The following is a 22,313-nucleotide window of genomic DNA, read 5'->3' as shown; positions in this document are numbered from 1 at the left end:
TCATAGACTCCCTAGGACACTTGAACCTAGTGCTCTGATACCAAGCTTTATCACGCCTCGAACCTGGGCCTGGACGTAACACGACACTCGGTGCCTGACTACATATGGCCGAGCGAACCAACTGGCTAGCTGAATCAACATGTAATATCATAACATACTGAATGCGGAAAATAAACTAACTCATGCTGATATACTGAAAGTATGAATGATATAAATCAAAGTGTGGAAACACTAATACAAGTTTGAAACATACTTGTAGTCAACATTGATTAACATGAAAAGCTTGTGACTCTGTCCAACTGTTACTCTAGTCTATGAAGCCTCTAATAAAGTACTGAAAACACTGACTCTAAAAATACTGAAGACTATAAATGAATGATAATGCCCCGAAATAACTGGGGCTCACCAAATAGCTGGAACAAGAATCCTAGCGCTCTGAGTCGTCAACCTTTAAATCATTACCTGCATCGTGAGATGCAAGCACCAAGCAAAAGGGGCATCAACATATTTGAATTGCACTTGTATGTAAAGCAACCGAAAGAAAGAAATATAAATGCTGAAACTGATACTGAGCTGATAACTGAGAATTGATAATTGATAACTGAAATGATAATTGTTGAAACTGAAACTAAAATGATAACTGATAACTTAACTGAATAAAGGAAATAAGGATATGAATACTCCCTCTTCTAAATGATGAACCGCCTATATATCTGAATAAATAAACTACAGTCTCAGGCCCAATATATATGTGAACAAACTACGGCCTCGGGACCAAGTATACGTATACGTAACTGCAGCCTCAGGCCCAAAAATGCATAAAGCATAAACTGCGGCCTCAGGCCCAAAGATGCATAATGCATTAAATGCGGCTTCAGGTCCAAATACAGGTATTCAATATTCAGGAATATAGAATTATGAATGGAGAATCATTCTGTAATATATGATACTAAAATACTAAACTATATTATGTTACATGAATCTGTAATACTGAAACTCATATGAGATTGAACGATTATGAAACTATTCCATCTAGAGAATAGAAGTTCTACAACAATTCATGGAAGTAAGACATAATTACTTTCTGAAAAAACTCGTAACTGACATAAATAATGGGACGTAGGGAGAATCATAAACTTTCCCAAATGTAAAGAGAGTTAGCCTCACATACCTTAGCTCTGGCCCTTTGTAAGAGTGTCATGATGTTCGTCGCCTCTTTCGACGATAATCTATATCAATAGATATTTCAACAGGAACCAATATTAGCACCGATGCTCCTGTTTGAGTAACTTAGGAAATTTATCAAAGACCTTATGGGTGTAAAGCATCATAGACCTTAGTAATTGGTCTTTTCTTCACCAAGTTCTAAATTCTACTACTTCTAGGTTTTTCTACAATCCCAAATAGATGTAGCAAACACCATTTCTCATCGCCCAAATGTTTACAACAATCATAATTTAACAATCCAAAATCCTAGCATAGTTCTTATGGTTCTCTTTATAAGACCTATTCCCTATTCTCCCAAAAACTTATCAATTCATAGTTATAAATTATTAGGGAGTAGAAATATTACCTTTTCTAAGTTCACGTCTCTTGAATTCGTGTTCTAGGGTTTCCTTTCTAAAAATGGTGTCTCGATCGTATATCTAATGAGTGGAAGTATTTACCCATATTAATAAAGTGTTGGAGAATCAAAATTAACTTAAAATCATCATTAGAACTTACCTTCGATGATCGAGGGACCCTGGGGAAGTTGGATTCTTGAGAGCTCCCCTTTCTAGATCAAATGTATGTGTTTGGGGTTTTAGGGAATGCAGTAGGGTTTAAATAAGTGTACGCGTCCCAAAAATTGAAGAGAAATTAAAAGTAGATCGGATAATTATCACCGGCGTGAGGCATCATGAGATGCACCAAAATAACTGTACAAGGCGCCATCAGATGTACCGAAACTACAGTGCCTTGCACTGTCTAGGGCGCTGAGGTTGATGCCCTAGATAGTGCCTTTCACTGTATGGGGCGCTGAGTTTTTATGGCCTTGCACTATCTATGGCCGTGAGTTTTTATGGCCTTGCACTATTTATGGCCGTGAGTTTTCTTGGCCTTGCACTTTCTAAGGCTATAAGATAGACATCCCATAAACTTAGTCAATTCTATTGAATTTTATGCACATAACTCTCGGTTTTGATTCTAAAACAATTGTTTCCAACCATACTCATCCCGATCGGACTTACCATAACTAATCCAAATTTATAGAGTATTACACCTTCACTTAACTTCATTTATTTAATGAAACCCAAGATTTTAAAAGTATAAAAATAGATAATTAAGTTGATGATTCCACATTGGCTGCCTAACAGCAACGTTGGACGCCATCACAACCTATGGTAGGAATTGGGTCATGACAACTTGGTATCATAGCACAAGGTTCACATAGGTCTCACGAGTTATGAGCATGCCTAGCAGAGTCTTGAGTATCGGTGCGAATACGTCCGTACTTATCTTTGAGAGGCTATAGGGTGTTATGATAAGTGATGTTATGCTAAGTGTCTTTCTCTTATTCTCTAACAGATGGTGAGAACGCGCACAACGGCAGTACCCAGTGGCAGAGGGGCTCCTTCCCCAGCCATCAGAGTTAGAGGTAGAGGCCGAGGGATGGCCACAACTCCTGCTAGAGGACGAAGGCGTCCTAGAATAGCTGTTGTAGTACCACTAGTGTATCTGATGGAGGATCCTGTTATTGAGGAGCAGGATGATGTTCCTACAGATGAGCCAAACCCAGCAGACTTTATGACCACATCAGAATTTCAGGAGGTCACGGGCCGTATGCTGCGGTTCACAAATTCTATGACTCAGGCCGGACTATTCCTAGCAGATCCAGCCATATCTTTAGGCGGGAGGGGGAGCAGAGACCCCTACCGTCCATGCTCCCAGGCACGCCACTGCTGTGAAACAGACCCCAAGTGCACTGCACGCGAGTTCAGTTGGTTGCAGCTGTTAGAGCGGAGACTAGACCGCCTGTGACCATTGAGGAGCAGAAGCGGTTGGACAGATGGACTAGGCTTCATCCTCCTATCTTTAGTGGTGAGCATTCAGAGGACCCCTAGGATTTCATTGAACATTGCAGGGAAATGCTGCATAACATGGGGGTAGTGGAGTCCCATGGGGTGGAGTTTACTGCATTTCAGCTAAAGCAGAAGGCCCACAGATGGTGACGGTCTTATCTTCAAAGCAAGCCAGCAGGTTCACCCCCTTGACTTGGGACCAGTTCACACTTCTCTTATTGGTGAGGTATATTCCACCCTAGTAGAGGGAGAGTTAGGGGTCAGTTCGAGCAGCTCTAGTAAGGTCAGATGTCCATGACCAATTATGCGATGAGATTTTACGAGTTACCTCATCATGCAGTTATCATACTTCCCACAGATTCAGAGAGAGTATGGATGTTTATTACCCGCTTGCACTATGGGATTTAGGTGTCTATGGCCCGAGAGGAAGAGATGAGGACACCTTACCATTAGGTTGTTGAGATAGCTCGTACGATCGAGCATATCAACAACCACGGTCGAGGGCAGAGGGCATGGGTAGAGGTAGAGGGCATGGGTAGAGGTCACCTTAGAGGTGGAGGCCAGCCAGGTGGCACTCCGACTTTATTCTATGCCTTCATAACCAGACTAGATGTAGTAGCTTCAGATGCTGAGATCATATGGATTATTTCTTCTTTCCATAAGGATGCTTCTGTACCATTCAATCTAGGGTATACTTTTTGTCACGCCCCAAAATCGTGGAGCGCGACCGGCGCTCAACCGAGTGAACCCGACTGAGCAAGCTTGTTAGATTTCATTCTACCCAAATTCATTCGTGAATAAAGAGGAGATGCACTCTGTTAATCAAGTACTGAAGAGATTTCATTAACCGCTTCCATTTCATTCCCATTAACAGCATAATTCAATATTTCCAAAATAGTACGAGTTTATAAATTTAATGAAAAATATGTTGCAAAATACCAACAGTTCTAATCCAATTCCCAACATCAAATAACACCCACAACCTTTCCACGGAGCCTCTAAGTTCAACTGAAGAGTAATATGAAAATGCCGACAACAAGGCCCCAGCTATACCTCAACCACAAAGTACATGAGAAACAAAAGATACATGACCCCGAAATAAAGTGGGGCTTACCAAATCGGCTGATAGGAGTGTACTGCTATCACTGATCAATGCCACCTGTTGTAGAACCACCTGCATCCATTAAAGATGCAGCGCCCCCGGCAAAAGGGACGTTAGTACTGTCGAATAACACTAGTATGTATAGCTAGAAATCCTCTTTCAAAATAGAATGCCCATATGATCTATATGTGGAACACATAATATAATGTAATTGAAACAACCTGTACAAACAAGGAAAACAAAAGGGGGCACCTATTGTCTGCATTAATAATGTGTCTTATTAGACCGTCCTTAGTGTTCACATATCATATTATACACTTATGCGTTTCATAGACCGTATATCTATACCTCTTATACACAATGCACCTATGCGTTTCATAGACCGTCCACAGGATTTCATATCATATTGGATTTCATGACACAATGCACCTATGCATTCATAGACCGTCCACAAGATTTCATATCACAATGTACCTATGCGTTCATAGACTGTCCATAGTATTTCATAACACAATATACCTATGCATTTCATTGACCGTCCACAGGATTTCATAACATAATGTACCTCATAACACAATGTACCTATGCGTTTCATAGACCGTCCATAGGATTTCATAACAAAATGTACCTATGCGTTTCATAGACCGTCCACAAGATTTCATCACACAATGTACCTATGCGTTTCATAAACCGTCCGCAGGATTTCATAACACAATGTACCTAGGCATTTCATAGACCGTTCACAGGATTTCATAACACAATGTACCGATGCATTTCATAGATCGTCCATAGGATTTCATAACACAATGTACTTCATAACACAATGTACCTATGTGTTTCATAGACCGTCCACAGGATTTCATAACACAATGTACCTATGCGTTTCATAGACCGTCCATAGGATTTCATAACACAATGTACTTTATAACATAATGTATCTATGCGTTTCATAGACCGTCCACAGGATTTTTATAACACAATATACCTATGTGTTTCATAGACCGTCCATAGGGTTTCATAACACATTATAGCTATGCGTTTCATAGACCGTACATAGGGTTTCATAACACATTATACATATGCGCTTCATAACACATTGGAAACAAAAATACAAATACGTACATCTCATAACCTTTCACACCACATATCACCTAATCCGTACTTTCAACCACTTACAACATTATTATTTCATTGGCTTCCTTGGCCATACGTATGATTCTTTATTCATGGCGCAATGGCCGTATTTCATATTCCACACTTTCATTACTTCTCTTTCATAGATCATCATCATAATTATCAACAAGTAGAATATTTCGGAAATCACAACTTTAAATTCATTAGTAATGAAGACTTTTAAACACAATTGATTTCTTTCCAAAAAATGGAGTAAAATGATTGGCAATCGAAGTACAAGTTAAAATCATACACATTTTCCACTCACGAATATGTAAGAATGCAAAACACATTGAAAATTTCTTACAAAGCATAGCATTAGCTAAAACAGCCACATATGGGCATCACTTGAGTTCATAAACTTTTAGCCGATTATATTGTCGAAGTCAATGGCACCATTGGTCACAAGTATAACTTGCACTATTGGCACATTTGCCACACTTTATATTCCCAATTTACTGATTTCACTTCCAACCATCTTTATAGGTTATCAACAATAAGACATTCCCAATCAAGACTTTAGGTACACATATGAGCAATTTAGAGTCTTAAGAATATTGAGATTTTCTCACGCAATTTGGCATACTAGCTTTCATTTGAAATACGATTCAAGCCACCACATTTTAATACGCAACCCATACTTTGAAACGCACAGAAACATTATGGAATCCAATTCCAAGAGAGAAAGTTTATCCAACATACCTCAATTGATCTTTCCTTAAATTACTACAACGTTCCGGAAATTCTAGCAATCCCAATCTATTTGAGACATAACAAAATCGAACAATAATTAGGAAGATATTTATGGTCTCAGCTCGTTTGAGCATTTTATCAAACACTAAGTGTGGATTAAGGTTCAAGGTCCTTTTATGGAGGATTCCATCATCCCACAACCCAATCTTTACCATTTTTAGCTCAACAATCTTTCTACACCCTATGATAACACATGCATGTAAAATAAACAACCCTCTTGCCCGGAAATTATCTAGCTTATTACCCATTTCTAGACAAAATTCGAAATTGAGGGTTAGGGTGTAGAATCTTACCTCTTGGATGAAAACCTAGTGAGTTTCCCTCTTTAATCTTTCAACACTTGAGCAAGAATTGAAGAATCAATTATAGAGGAACACCTTCTCACTCTAGGGCACTCTCTCTCAATCTAAAATATCAGATTATACCTAAAAAATGACCCAAAGAGTGTATTTAATGAAATAGAGTCGGGTTTTAAAAACCCAAAAATGAAGCTCCAGAACAGGTTTTGCGGTCGCATAATGGACCGCAGAAATGCACTTTTCCGCCAAAATATTTCCTTTACTTTCCTGTGCATTGTTCAACCCAAAAGGTCCAAGCCGTGGCAACATTTATACAATCCTTAAACACGTAATCCTAGTCCGGTACCATGAAACATTATTTTCTTTGCAAATTTTACCGGGCTTTACACTTAAGTTCTTCAAAATTTTTCTGGGTGTTACACTTTTTCCTATGTCTCTTCTCTATTTGCTCCTTATCAGGATGAATCTCGTGAGTCCTTGGGTGTTCCTGTATATGTCTCCATGCAAGTGGGTGATTTTGTTATTGTGGATCCAGTTTACTTGTCTTGTGTTGTGATTTTCTATGATTATGAGACCAGAGCGTATCTTTTGTTTTTTGATACGACCAACTTTTAGGTCATTCTGTGCATGAATTGGTTGTCTCTGTACAATGTCATTCTTGATTTCCATGCCAATACTGTTACCTTGGAGATGCCAGAGTTACTTAGGTTGGAGTGGAGAGGCTAATCTTTTAGTACATCCAGTTGGGATATCTCTTACTTGAAGGCTCAATATAAGGTCAAGAAGAGTTGTTTAGCATATCTGGAATTTGTTCAAGATACTGCTATAGAGACTCCCACAATTGATTTAGTGCCCTTGGTGCGTGAGTTTTTTGATGTATTTCCTGTTGATCTACCACGCATGCCACCAGATCGTCATATCGATTTCGGCATTGATTTGGCACTAGGCACCTAACCTATCTCTATTCCGCTTTATCGTATGGCTCCAGTGAAGTTGAGACTGTTGAAGGAGAAGCTTTAGGAGTTTCTCAAGAAAGGGTTCATTCGGCCGAGTGTGTCCCTTTGGGGTACACCAGTATTATTTGTGAAGAAGAATGATGGGAGTATGCGGTCGTGCATTGATTACCGCCAGCTGAACAAAGTCAACATCAAGAATAAGTACCTGTTACCATGCATTATTGATTTCTTTATTCAGCTACAGGGTGCTAGAATCTTCTCGACGATCTACTTGAGATCTGGTTATCATCAGTCGAGGATTCTTGCTTCAAATATTTCAAAGACGGCTTTCCGAACTAGGTATGGTCACTATAAATTTCTAGTGATGTCCTTCAGCTTGACTAACGCCCCGATGACGTTTATGGATTTGATGAATCAGATGTTTAGGATATATCTTGATTTAGTTGTCATTGTTTTCATTGATGACATATTGATCTACTCGCGTAGTATGGAGGAGCACAAGCAGCATTTAAGGATAGTGCTTCAGACCTTGCGGGAACAAGCTTTATGCTAAGTTCTACAAGTTTGAGTTCTGGTTAAATTTTGTCACTTTGTCGGGGCATGTGGTATCAGGCGAGGGTATAAAGGTGGATCCCAGGAAGATTGAGGAAGTTCAGAGGTGGCCTCATCCCACTATAGTGACCGAAATTAAGGGTTTCTTGGGGCTACCAGGTTATTATTGTCGATATGTGGAGGGCTTCTCATGCATTGTAGCTCCTTTGACTAGATTTACCCAGAAGGGTGCCTAGTTTAGATGGTCCGACAATTGTGTGGTGAGCTTTCAGAAGCTCAAGATCACATTGACTACAACACCTATATTGGTTTTTCCCTCTGGTTTAGGGATGTATACTGTGTATTGCGATGCTTAATGTGTTGGTTTGGGCTGTGTGTTGATGCAGCAGGGGCGAGTTATTGCATATGCTTCATGTCAGTTGAAGCCTCAGGAGAAGAATTACCCTGTGCATGATTTGGAGTTGGCTGCGATAGTTCATGCTCTCAAGATATGTAGGCATTATCTTAATGTGGTGTCGTGCGAGGTCTACACCGATCACGACAATATGCAACATTTGTTTAAGCATTGGGATCTTAATCTGAGGTAGCGAAAGTGGCTTGAGTTACTAAAGGATTAAGATATTACCATTCGGGCGAGGCGAATGTGGTTTCGTATGCATTAAGAAGAAAGTTCGAGAATATGGGTAGTTTGGCATTCATTTCAGCAGAGGAGAGGCCATTCGATTTGGACATTGTGTACTTAGCCAACCAACTTGTGAGGCTCGATATTTTAAAGCGCAGTCGGGTTCTTGTCTGTGTTGTGTCTCATTCTTCTTTATTCGAGCAGATCAAGGCTCGTCAGTATGATGATCCGCACTTGTCGGTCGGTGCTACGGGTGTTGCCAAGTAGGCTACTATCGGTGATCATGGTGTTCTACGATTCCAGGGTCGCTTATGTGTTCTTAATGTTGATAGCCTGAGGGAGACGATTCTAGAGAAGGCCCACATGTCGCATTATTCTATTCATCCAGGTGCCACGAAGATGTATCGTGACTTGAGGCAGCATTACTAGTGGCAGCGGATAAAGAAGGACATAGTTGAGTATGTGATGAGATGTTTAATTGCCAACAGGTTAAGTACAACAACCAGAGGCCTGGTTGCTTACTTCAGCAGATGGTTTTACTGCAGTGGAAGTGGGAGCGCATTACTATGGATTTTGTGGTTGGTTTGACATGGAGTAAATTTGATGTTGTTTGGGTCATTATTGCGGTGATGACTACATACACTTCAGAAAGGTTGGCCCAGATTTACATTCAGAAGTTCGTCTGGTTGCATGGCATGCCTATTTCCATTATTTCAGATAGAGGCAATCAGTTAACTTCGCATTTCTGGAGAGAAGTACAAAGTTAGTTGGGTACCCAGGTGGAGCTCATCATGGCCTTTCATCCGCAGACCGACGGACAGTCGGAGCGGACAGTTTAGATTCTAGAGGATATGCTTAGAGCTTGTGTGATTGATTTTGAAGGGCAATAAGATCGATTCTTACCGTTGGTGGACGTTGCTTATAAAAATAGCTATCAATCCAGCATCGAGATAGGTCCATTTGAGGCTTTTTATGGTCGATAATATCATTCCCTCATCAGTTGGTTTGAGCTCAGCGAGGCTAGGTTATATGGTACTGATTTGGTAAAGGATGCCTTAAATAAGGTAAGGTTGATCGAGGAGCAACTTCGCACAGCTTAGTCTAGGCAGAAGAGTTACGTGGATCAGAAAGTGCATGATTTGTCATTCATGGTAGCAAGAAGGTACTCTTGAATGTCTCGCCGATAAAGGGTATCATAAGGTTCGGGAAAAGGGACAAGTTGAGCCTGAGGTTCTTCGGTCCATTCGAGGTGTTGGAGCGAGTTGGAGAGATTGCATACAATCTTGCTTTGCCTCCTAGTCTATCGGGTGTTTATTCGGTATTTCACTTGTCTATGCTCCAGAGGTTGCATGCCGATAGGTCCCATATGTTATACTTCAACACAGTTCAGCTAGATGAGAGCTTGGGTTATGAGGAAGAGCCAATTGCTATTGTTGACAGGTAGTCTCACAAGTTGAAGTCAAAGACGTTTTCAGCAATGAAGGTCCAGTGGAGGGGTCAACTAGTTGAGAAGGTGACTTGGGAGACTGAGGAGGACACGTGGAGAAGATATCAACACTTATTCGAAACTCCATGTGTTAATCTAAACCCGTTTGAGGATGAACGCTTGTTTAAGAGGTGGATGATAAGTTAGAATTTTACCAACTTATCTCGTCTTTAATCTTATATTTTTTCTACGTTTGATTGATAAAATAGTGCGTTTAATATCGTTTACTTCTATTTTACAGGTATTATGTGATTTAGTAGTGATCGGGAAGAAACCAAGCGAAAACAAGTCAAAAAGGGGCTTAAAAGCATAAACTTGGAATTTGGCCTCAGGTGTCGCAAATGCGAGCAGGAGCTCGCAATTTCAAAGTCAACCACGCCAGTCAATGTTCGCAAATGCGAACATGTGAATTTCAATTGTGAAGTCAACTATGTCAAACAATGTTCGCAAATGCAAAATGAGGGCCGCAAATGCGAAGTAAAACCAGATAGTCAACTTTTGCAAATGCGAAATCCTTCATCGCAAATGCGATAATCAACAGAAAAGTCAAGGTTCGCAAATGCGAAGATCGCGCTTCCGTTCTAGGCGCTTCTGCAATTATGCATTTTTTAGCCTCAAACCCTTTAATACATAGCCTAGCTCATTTGGGCAGATATCTTTAGTTAATTTTCAGTCTCTTGACTAAGAGAAACTAGCTTGAGAGCTAGGGTTTGACACATATTTATACTCATTTTTTCATACTCATTTGGTTGAGAATTTCTTACCCATTTATACTCATTCTTTTATTTCCTTACTTTGTATTGAATATCTAAGTGTGTAGTACTTTTTCCAGCACTTGAATGTTATTTATGGGGATATTCATATTTAAAGTGTGGATTAAATATCTTGTTGTGCTTATGTATTGAATGGTTTTTATTAATATTGAAGTGAGTTAGTGTTTCTTTAATTATTCATATTCTTTAATGTTTCCAAATGATTAGCTAACCCTAGGACTCTCCCATTAACTTCCAATTAATCTCGACAAAGGTAAATTGGGGTTGGGAAAGATTAATTGACAAGAACTTGATGCATTAACCCTCACTATATAGATTCTACCTAGGGATATGATTGAACTATTTGTATCCATAATCGGGTGTGCCTAACCTCTTAACTGTTTTAGATATAATTCAATTAGGAAGTCTAGTTAGTTTTCGGAAGAAGCTAATAAACAATTATTACCCGAGGCTAATTAATATAAATTCGCTCATATTTGTAAAATCGTGAAATACATTGAATCTTACTTGAGTGTAATTCCCCGTGTATCCATGCTTGTAGCCATTGATCATTTTACTTGCTTTCTAGGTTAGTTTATATTTGCGTATTTAGTTATAATTATTTTCTCAACACCTTTATTAGTATTTGGCTTAGCATAATAAGTGATAATTCTTGTATACGCCTAATCTCCTACATATTGCTCTCTGTGGGATTCGACCCCGACTCATAGTTGGGTATATTATATTGCATGCGTTCGTTTTTATTTATTTTTTAGTAGTGAATTTGGACGTCATCAGTGGAGAATGTAACGACCCAACCGGTCATTTTTCTTTCTAGATCATTGTTCCCTTATATAACACTACCCGTATGTGCTTTTACTATTTTATGACTTGCGGGGATGGTTGTGGACAAATTTGACTTGAGTAAACTCTTTGTGTTTATAATTACAGATCGAACCTTGCTCCGTAATTATTTTCTTTAGCATTTTTTGGCACCGTGGTGTGTTATTTGACTTGATTTGAGTCGTACAAAGGTCGATTCACATGCTATGATATTTTTGGAGTATTGACTATGCTCGTTTGAGATAAGTATCTTGCCTAGACTTGGTTGATGGTCAAGTTTCTTGAATTATTGATGTTGGCTAGATGCTAAGGGTTGCTTACATGTGAGGGGTTGATCTCATGTGCGTGCACTGGGTTTATCCATGTTCGGGGTAAACCATAGGCTATGTTATGCCTTGTTTGGATATTGTGATTCTCGCTATCTTGATTATTATGTTTGTATGAATACGTAACCTTGTGAATCATGCTAGAGATCATGTGTAGACTTGTTTTGTTTGAACTTGATACTCACTGTTGTGTGGCGTATCCTCCTAATTAAGTTGTACTTGTATACTTCACACATGCATATACTTTAGTAAGCTATTTTATCAATCTAGAAGTATGTGATTTTATATCCATTGACTGTTTACATGTATTCGTGTATATGCTTTCCATGTTATGGACTGGTTTGACTACACGTGAGTTGTCCGCGTGAGTTGAGTTGACTATGGCACGTGAGTTGTCAGTGTGGCTATTTTGATTATGGCAGGTGAGTTATATGTGTAGCGTATGGATAAGAATACATCACCCTAGGGTCATTCTCTCATGTTTCTCATTAATGACATGCACGCAATTGTGGAAAACTGATCAGTGTTGGGGTTTTGTGTATCTTCTTTATATGCAAATTTCTTGGATGTATACATGATTTTTATTGTATATCTATTATATGTGCAAGATCCGTACTTGTATGCATGTCTTTTTATGCATATCTTCTCTATATGCCGCTTTTGTTGTTGAAATGATACACACTACATATCTTCTCTATATGACTCTTTATGCGTAATTTGTCTTATCTATTTACATTATGCTGAACTATTATTCTATTTGATGTTTGTGCATATCTTCTCTTTGTGCACCATGGACTTTATCTACAGTCATGCATAGATTCTGGTATTGTTACTTCATATTCATATGTGTTCATAAGTTGTACAAATTTATCACATTAGTATCATTTGAAATTTTTTCCACTACCTCACCGAGGTTAGTCATAATACTTATGGAGTACATAAAGTTGGTTTTACACATACTACACTCTGCACTTAATTGTGCAGATCCAGGTGTGCGACCTAACTGAAAGCTGTGTTGGTTATTGTTGTGGTGCTGTTGAGACGAGGCAGAGCTACTTCCCGATCATAGTCTCTGGCGTCTCTTCCTATCTTCCTTAACTATTTTTGTTTAGACGGTATTTTATATTACCAGGCTTGTATTCTTGTTATAGAGCTCATGACTTTGTATTATCAATTCTGGAGGATTTATGTATTGATGCAATCTTTATTTATGATATTTGACTCTTATACTTATATATCATGTATTTCGTTATCATATTTGATTATTGCTTTATGATTGGCTTGCCTAGCAAGTGAGTTAGGCACTATCACGACAAGTGAGGGTTTTGATTCGTGACAAGCAAGTATCAAACTAACTTCGGCGAAGTAGTGGCGAGATTGGTCAAGTAATATTTACTATCATAATCTGAAGAGGCCATAAAAAAATACAGCACAAATATTTTCACGACCCAAAATCATAACCACGGGGCCGTGATGGCGCCTAACATCCGCTTGCTAGGAAAGCCAACATTAGCTAATCAATTAAGCAATTTAACAATTTAAAAAAGCACAATAATAAGAAATTAGGACTAAAATACTCTGAAATGTATAAAGAATTCATAAACATCATTGTCTAGACTAATCCCAGAAACTTGCTGTCATAAGTTCACGAGCTGCAAATTTATCTCCGTACAGGCGACCATAGAGAACAGTAGCAATGAGCCGGAAAGATGAAAAATTCCCCACCGCCTGGTGGTGAAAAAACACCAGACCAACCTCTAAAGAACCCCCTTTGAGTTGCGAACAATCCTTATCAAGTAATTTCAAAGAAATCTCTCCCAGGTGCAATGAAAAATCCCCTTGGTGCAACTGATACAAATCGTGCCAGGTCAAGCAAAGGAGATTGCTCACCATTAGAAGACGTAGCCATAATCAATCTTAAGAATATTACACCACAGGATTTGAGAATTCCGACCATGTGCTAATCTCCCAAGAAAATCTTATGTCCGAAAAAAGAGTTACCAAAAATGATCTTTCGATGGTCCAGACTGACCATATCCTATGTGGAACAACTACTGGTACAATGGAGGAAAGAATCACCCCAGCCCAACTCAGCAGCCCAAGTGCTCGACAAAATACCACAGACATCATTATAAGGTAAAGTGAAGGAATTTCTGCTAATGCTGAACGTGAACCTTAACAAAGGACTGGAAGTCAAGCAACTGTTGTGTCCTCCTCACCAAAATATCAGATGATCGACAATGGAGTTACAAGGGACGTAGGGGAACATGTAAATAATTCTAAGTCTAAAACCAATAAGGAGAGTAAAGAACTAACTATTCACAATGCTAATATATTACCACAAAATAATGATATTAATTAGTCTACATCCAAGGTTAATCACGACTCTTCTAGTGTTGTAAATGAGCAAAACAAACAGATAAAGAAACATCTCAAACATGCTCACGATCACACACAGCCAAAAGTCTCAGCCAACTTTGATTGACCTACCAAAACCATAACCTCCAAACCACATGTTCACAACCCTGTTCAAGTTTCTGATAATACTCTCACACATGTTACACCTTAAATAGAACAAATGAAAAAGCCCCAAAATTGTATGGAACCTCCACTTCCTACTGTCACTCACTTATATGCCACCAAAATGAGAGCCAAACTTGCTGAAGAAAGAATTCATATTGAGTTCACTTCTCCAAATATCACCATTAAGCAAGGACTGCAGGTTGTAGTCTTCAAAAAGGACTACATGATCAAACTGGCTACCAGATGCCAATATACTATGGTTGGAAAGTTTTCCAACACAATGGCCAAAATGGAGGTTATCAGAAGAAGTTTCATAACTCAGACAAAGTTTGTAGGAGATGTGAAGATTGTATATTTCAACTCAAAGACTATTTACATAGACCTGGACAATGAATATGATCATGCAACTGTATGGAACAAGCATTATATGTATATTCAGGGGCAAATGATTAAAATTGAGGCTTGGTCTCCATTGTTCAATCCTAATAAAGATTCTCTAATTGTTCTAGTATGGGTAATCATTCCAGAACTTCTATGGTATTTCTACTACATGGAGATCTTTACTCCTCTCTTATCATCTGTTCGTAAAGCATTGTTTTTAGATTTGACTTCCTTTCAAAAAATAAGAGGCAGTGTAGCTAAGCTTAAAATGCAGATTGACCTCACTAAGAAAAGACCTTCACATGTTTGGTTGGTGAAGATCAAGATGTGAATGGGGATGGCAAGTAGTTAGAAGTTCAATATGAAAGTGTCCCACACTATTGCTTGTGTTGTAAATACATTGGTCACTTGTCACACACATGTCCAAAGAAATTGAATGATGAAGAAATGCAAAAAATAACTGGAGCCTATGAAGGTGAAGCAGGACTATTAAGTGGTCAACCAGTACCAAAGCAGCTAAAACCAGGCAAATAACATCAAAGGTCAGAGTAGAACAACCACAAGAGTAACAATCAGACCAATGAAGAGCAGACAGGAGAAGCTCACCAACACGCATGGGCTTCCCCTTCAAACAAAGACTGGCAAACTCAGAAGAAAAAGCATTTCAAAGGAATACAAAACCATACCAAGAAATCACAAGCTATATACATTCCAAAACAACATAACAACCTACAATCACGAACAATTGTTAAAGTATCCAGTGTGTAACAAGTTTCAGGTACTACCTCTAACAATCATACAACTTCACAAGAGAGGAGTGATGATCCTGTTACTTAGATTCAATCCACTTCCCACATTCCATCTGCTGAGAGCATTAAGGGAAGGAAGGATGGTCAGGAGAAAGTTCAGGTTGGGAATCTTAAGGACCATATACCGCCTCCAACCATTGAACAATCAACAAGTACTCAAAGAGCACCCCAAACAGAGGCAGAAACATGTTATTTCTAGTTCCAATGATGGGAATCACAATAACAAGACAGTCAAATGAACAGTTCCTGAGACTCCAGGAGATGTTGCAACAAAAAAAAAGAACAATCCTAGTCAGAAAAGGAGAAGATAAATGAGAAAATAAAGGGATGTTATGCCTAGTACACAAGCAGTACCTAGGAAAGTAATGTGAATCATATGGTGTCCTTGAATCATCATGTTTTAACTGATACTGATCCTCATAGTACCCAATTGAAGATCCCACCAGATGACAACACTATGATGAAGGAGGCAAGAACTAGGCCACAGTCTACACCTATACCTCATGTAGGAAGCATCACAGGCTGCACGTTCACCTCCTTCAATAGAAGTTATAACTCAGACAACAGCCACACTTCCACCTACACAATTTGATGTTACCGCAACAAAAATGGTTGATCTAGAGACTAAAGTTATATTCCAACATATTGGATGGAGGAAGTTGAATACAAACACATACAGTCTGAAGATGAAAGTGATTTTGGTAATGAGGTAGATGATGAGCACAGTAATGATTTGGAGGCAGATGACACATGCAATCAACTTCTTAATGCTATCAATTATGCTATTGATTTCGAAACTGTAGTAGAATCTCATGGCATATCACCTAGAGGTATCACCCCTTACTACCTCACTAGAAGAAAAACAAGCAGTTCTAAAGTAACACCAAAAATACCAACTCCCAATCAGTTTTATGATTAGCAGAATCATATGGAATGCATGAGGTATCAGAACCAAAGGGGTCATTGAAAGACTCATAACCTTGAATCAACTTCACAAATTATCATTTATTGTAGTTTTGGAACCTTTTCTTGATGACACTCATATCAACCATTATAGAATCCATTTGTCCATGCAAAACTCAGCTTCTAATGTCAAAAATAAAATTTGGGTATTCTGGGATCAAGACATCACTGGTTATATTACTGATCAAGATGAACATCAATTGACCATGGAATTTCAACACACTGAAGCAGGGGAGCCATTTCATATCAACACCGAGAAGAATTATTTGGGAGGTATTAAGACAGAAGTCCATGACATACATAATTCCATGGTGTGTGAATGGTGACTTCAATATGATAACATCCATATAAGAGAAAGTTGGAGGCCTTCCTTAGCATATGAACAAAAGCCTGGAATTACTAAGCATGGTTGAAGACTGTGGTTTAGTGGATCTTGGTTTATATGGCAGCAGATTCACCTAGTCAAATGAAATGCTCAATAGTGTGGAAGAAATTAGTAGAGGTCTGGTCAATGATAACTGACTGATCTCCTCCTATCCTAGTGCGACTATCACTCATCTATCATCAACATGATCAGTTCATAATCCTTTGATTTTGGAGATGAACGTGGGACAAGATTCTGGCAAAAGATACTTCAAATTCCTTATTTGATGGGTTGAAAATGAGAGCTTTATCCCACTTGTGCAAGAAATCTGGGATAAAGAGGTCAATGGCAGTGATATGTGGATCTTTCATCAGAAACTTAAAGCACTTTCTAAATCCTTTAGTATATGATCCAGACAACAGTATGGGGACATCTTTCAAAAGGCAAAAGAATATGAACAAAACCTGAAGCAGGCTGAGATGACCTGAGCTCAGACAAATGATGATAATGACAGTGTAGCATATCATGAACTTCAGGCTCAATATGTGAGGTACATGAAATTAGAAAAGTCCATCTTGAAACAGAAAACATGGCTGCAATAGTTCAGAAAAGGGTATGCTAGTTCCAGATACTTTCACAGCCTTATCAGAGGCAGAAGAAGGTAATTGTTCATTCATAAAATCAAAGATGATGATGGAAAATGGATTCAGGGTGATGAAGCTATTGGTGAAGCAGCCAACAACTACTTTCAAGATCTCTTCACACAAACAGGAGGTACCATTAGAGAAGACCTATTGTCTTGTATTCCATACATGATTATAGAGGAACATATTGAGTTAATATTTAAGGATCCCACCATGGCAGAACTTAAAGAAGTTGTCTTTTTCATGAATCTAAATAGTGTTGCTGGTCCTGATGGTATGAATGGAAAATTCTTCCAATCATGTTAGAATATCATTAAATCTGATCTACTGAATGTGGTCCTGGCTTTCTTTGGGGGTGCTACTATGCAAAATTATATGACTAGTGTCTGTCTAGTCCTATTGCCCAAGGTGGAATTTCCAAATTCCCTGACAAAGTTTAGGCCAATTAGCCACAACAACTTCATAAAAAAAATAATTGCCAAAGTCATAAGCTCTAGATTGGCACCTATCCTTCCTGGAATCATTTCTACGAACTACGCATACTTTGTTAAAGGTAGAAGCCTTTCAGAAAACATAATTCTAGCATAGTGAATTGTTTATGGTATCGAAAAACCTAACATTGGATCAAATGTGGTCATCAAGATTGACATGGCTAAAACTTATGACAAAGTTTCTTGGGGATTTACTTGTATAATGCTGAGAAGAATGGGCTTCAATGAGATGATCATTGACATGATTTGGAGAACCATGTCCAATAACTGGTATCAGTCATTATTAATATTACCAGATGAGGTTTCTTCACTCAACAATGGGTCTAAAACAAGAAGATCCCTTGACCCCGTCTTTGTTTATCATTAGAGCTGAGCTACTATCCAGAATTCTCAACAACTTAACCCATGACCTATTCTTCAATGGGTTTTACATGGAAAAAAGAGGCCCACAGATTAATCATCTAAGTTTTGTTGATGACATTATCATTTTTCCTTCTGGGCCAGAACATTCTTATAGAAAATCATGGAGATTCTTAGTAGCTATGAAGACATTTCTGGCCAGCAAATTAATAGATATAAGAGTCATTTCATGACTCCTTCTTGTGCCTTCAACACTGTAGTGAGAAGAATACAACAAGTAACTAGATTTCATGGATATACCCATACACCTTCTATCGTCTCATTCCCCTCCTAAAATTATCCTGAAACAAATACAAAAATAGGCTGCTACATTTTTCTGGGGAATGGAGAATGATAAAGCCAAATATCACTGGTCCTCATGGGGAAAGCTATCTTTTCCAGTGAATGAAGGAGGGATTGACTTTAAAATAATGAAAGATGTTTGTCAATCCATGGAATACAAACAATGGTGGTTATTTAGAACCAAGAAGTCACTATGGAGAAACTTTCATAGAGCTAAATACTGCCAAAGATCAAACCCAATATCCAAGAAATGGGATACTGGACAGTCACAAGCCTGGAAGAAAATGATGCTAAAAAAAGGTTAAGAAACACATTCACTGGATATTGTACTCTGGCAATTGCAGCTTTTGGTAGGACAATTTGTTGTGCATCGGTGCACTTGCTACTTACAGAATTGAAAGAGGCAGACCTGGAAATATTACACTGGCTCATTTATGGGAAAAATAGTCACTGAAACCTATAGGAATTGAACAGAGTTGCCCCAACTCACAAGATTCAGGATATAATGCAGATAACTATACACTACAAGACACAATCTCAAGATCAACCTTAAGGACTCCCATAGAATCTAGAAATTTTACATGTGCATCTGCCTGGGAAGTGTTAAGAACAAAGAAGCACCCCAATTTTACCAATAAAATAACATTGCATGAAAAGATACCCTTTAAATGGTCTTTTTGCCTCTGGAGAGCTCTCAGAAATAAACTACCCACTAATGACAGGATTAATTCCTTTGGAAATACTACTCTGACAATGTATGTATATTGTACCATACCTACAGCTAAAATAATAGAGCACATCTTCTGTCAAGGCAGCCTTGCTAAAACTGTGTGGAAGAAATATGGAGGTCCAGCTGGAATTAGAACTGATAACATGCCACTCATATTTATATTGATGACCTAGTGGTTTCAGAAGGAAAACAATGAGGTGCAGAAGTTGATTCCAGTTACACTCCATATTATCATATGCTGGAACTTGTGGAAAAATAGATGTACTGCAAAGTATGGTTCAAAGGCTTCCTCCATAGCCAGAGTAATCTTCTCCATCAACTCTGATGTCCACTTGTTTCTACACACCAATTTCCCTACTATTAATTGGACTTATAGATGGGTGAGTCTCTACTCTATAATTGAGGATATAAAACATCACACTATTATCCATCAGGTTAAATGGACTAGACCTGCGGTTGGTTGTGTGAAAGTTAATAATGATGGGAGTGCATTGACCAAACCTGGGAAGATATGTGGTGGTGTTATTATCAGAAATCACTTGGGTGAATTTATTCAGGCAATTATATCTCCCTTGGGAGAGGGAACCAACAACTTTGCAGAAATAAAAACAGCTTTCATGGGCATCCAATGGTGCATTTCTAATGGTTACAACAGATTCCATCTGGAGGTTGACTCTGAGCTATTGATCAATTGGCTAACAAGAAATAATGATCCCCCTTGGATCATCAAGATGAACCTGCAGAAGGTGAGAGAACTTTGTCTTCAGTGTGAGGAGATCATATACTCCCATGTGTATAGAGAGGCCAATTCCCCTACTGATTCATTGTCTAAAATCAGCCATAATGTCAATGCACTAACACACTTCCCCAACATTTCTAATCTACCTCCTTATATTAGGGGCCAAATCCAGCAAGATTTTCTTGAAACACCTTCCTTCAGACAGAAAAAGACTCATAAAATTATTTCACCCCCACACCTGGCTTCCACCTCTTCTCATGGTTATGGTTGACACAACTAAATTAATGGGAACATACCATTTTGTCCAAGTGTGAATCATAAAACACCATCATAGTAGACTAAGTAGGATATGTGGCTTAGATAATAAGGCCATCACAAGGGGATTGCAGATGCGACCTCTCATGTCAAAAACTGTCAAAAGCAGTAGCAATAGAAATATTCACAACAATAGTAGTAACAGGGGAAATATACCGATGGATCAAAGTCATAACCAAGTCCTGTTTGAAAAGATCATGATTGTCTGGGTTTTACTAACCTGTTTGTTATTATGTGCAGATACACTGGACACACTCACAGTGTTGATAGGCCTCCAAGGTGTGGTATTAGCACCTTGAGTGCTTAATCTGTTGGAGGTCATTCAATGCTATAAAAAGTGGTGTCCTTTGGAGCTCTTACATTAAGCCAACTTTCAATGCAGGCAGCTGGACTTACTACAACAACAATTACAATCAAAGCACCCTAATACCAATACACTCTCATCAACCCTTTAAAATAGACTAATTCCACTTCAACACTATCAGAATCACATCTCATATCATCTCTTAGAACCCACAAGAACCCGGGAGTAGGGTTACATACCCACACTCTAAAGACAAAGGACAGAAAGATCCACATCTCTAACTCCTTTATCCTTTTTGTAGGTAACCTTTCCTATAGCATTCTCAACAATTTGATTTAATCTCAGTGTGTGGTATCAACAATCCTAATGCTCATCCTACTAAGAGTCTATCAAAGGTCACAAGCATGTCAGAATTTGGTTCTATGCTTAAATGTAGCTCCATGTACTTATCAAATAATAACACATGAATCCATGGACTTTCTACCAAGCTGTAGCTTATCTCTTAACTCAACTCTCAGAACACACAAGACCTTAAAGCAAAATATCACACTTACGCCCATAGGAAAGAGGAAAACATAATGTCGCAGATCACAGTTTGCAGAATCACATATTCGGGAGACGAACAACTTGTATTTCTCCCCTTGGAGAAGGTCAAATGGGAACTCTTCCTTTTAAATTGTTTGTTGAATTTTGCAAGTACAAAGGGCATGCCTAGATCATTGGTTAATTTTCAATGTGTGGTATCAGCACTTGAAATGCTCATTCTATTGAAAATTCATCAATTACCGTGGGAATACCAACTTCATCACGTCACTTTGGATCAGATACGACAATCAGACATGCGTATCATGTCTAGGGGATCAAACCTATATGTCCAATATGGTACAACAACCAGCAGGTTCCAGATGTTCACACATAGTGGGTTTTGCCAACTGAGCAACCAACTGGACATAACTAGGGGAACAAACCTAGTTCTCCTACTGTTCTCTACAAGCAATCATCATATACAACTTATGGAATCATAAAGCATACACACATGCTTCCTAGCAATGATTAACTTGGACAAATTTAGGGGCTCAAATCTAACTGTTCAGTTTGCCAATCCTATTGTCACGACCCAACTGGAGGGTCATAACTAGCACCCGGGCCATACTTGCTGAGCACCAACGTACATTTTATCTAACCTTCTTTATTATCTTTAAGGGCCGACAAGATCAATATAAATAGTAGACATGGATCATGAATATCCAACAATGAAAGATAATGTCATGAACATACATAACATGGGACGACAAGACTGTCAAGAAACTATATATAAGGTACGAGCTATCATGATGCCATGAAAGACTATACAACAAAAATCAGCCGAAAAGGCATTCTAAACCATACATAAGTCGACACCTGTCTATGAGCCTCTAAAAG

The 22,313-nt window shown here is 38.7% G+C and overlaps 1 long non-coding RNA gene across 1 annotated transcript; it reads right to left on the bottom strand.

Moving 5' to 3' along the window:
- Positions 1-258: 258 nt before the first annotated feature.
- On the bottom strand, positions 259-2,010 carry LOC104093667 (uncharacterized). Its single transcript, XR_685701.3, has 3 exons — positions 1,726-2,010; positions 1,172-1,229; positions 259-462 (listed from the first exon to the last, which is right to left on the bottom strand). It is a non-coding gene; the product is annotated as an uncharacterized lncRNA (long non-coding RNA).
- Between the last annotated feature and the right edge of the window lie 20,303 nt (positions 2,011-22,313).

The sequence above is a fragment of the Nicotiana tomentosiformis genome, chromosome 12 (assembly GCF_000390325.3).
Source record: "Nicotiana tomentosiformis chromosome 12, ASM39032v3, whole genome shotgun sequence".
NCBI lineage: Eukaryota > Viridiplantae > Streptophyta > Magnoliopsida > Solanales > Solanaceae > Nicotiana > Nicotiana tomentosiformis.
The sequence above is the reverse complement of the archived record's forward strand: the minus strand, read 5'-3'. Positions and strand labels throughout refer to the sequence as shown.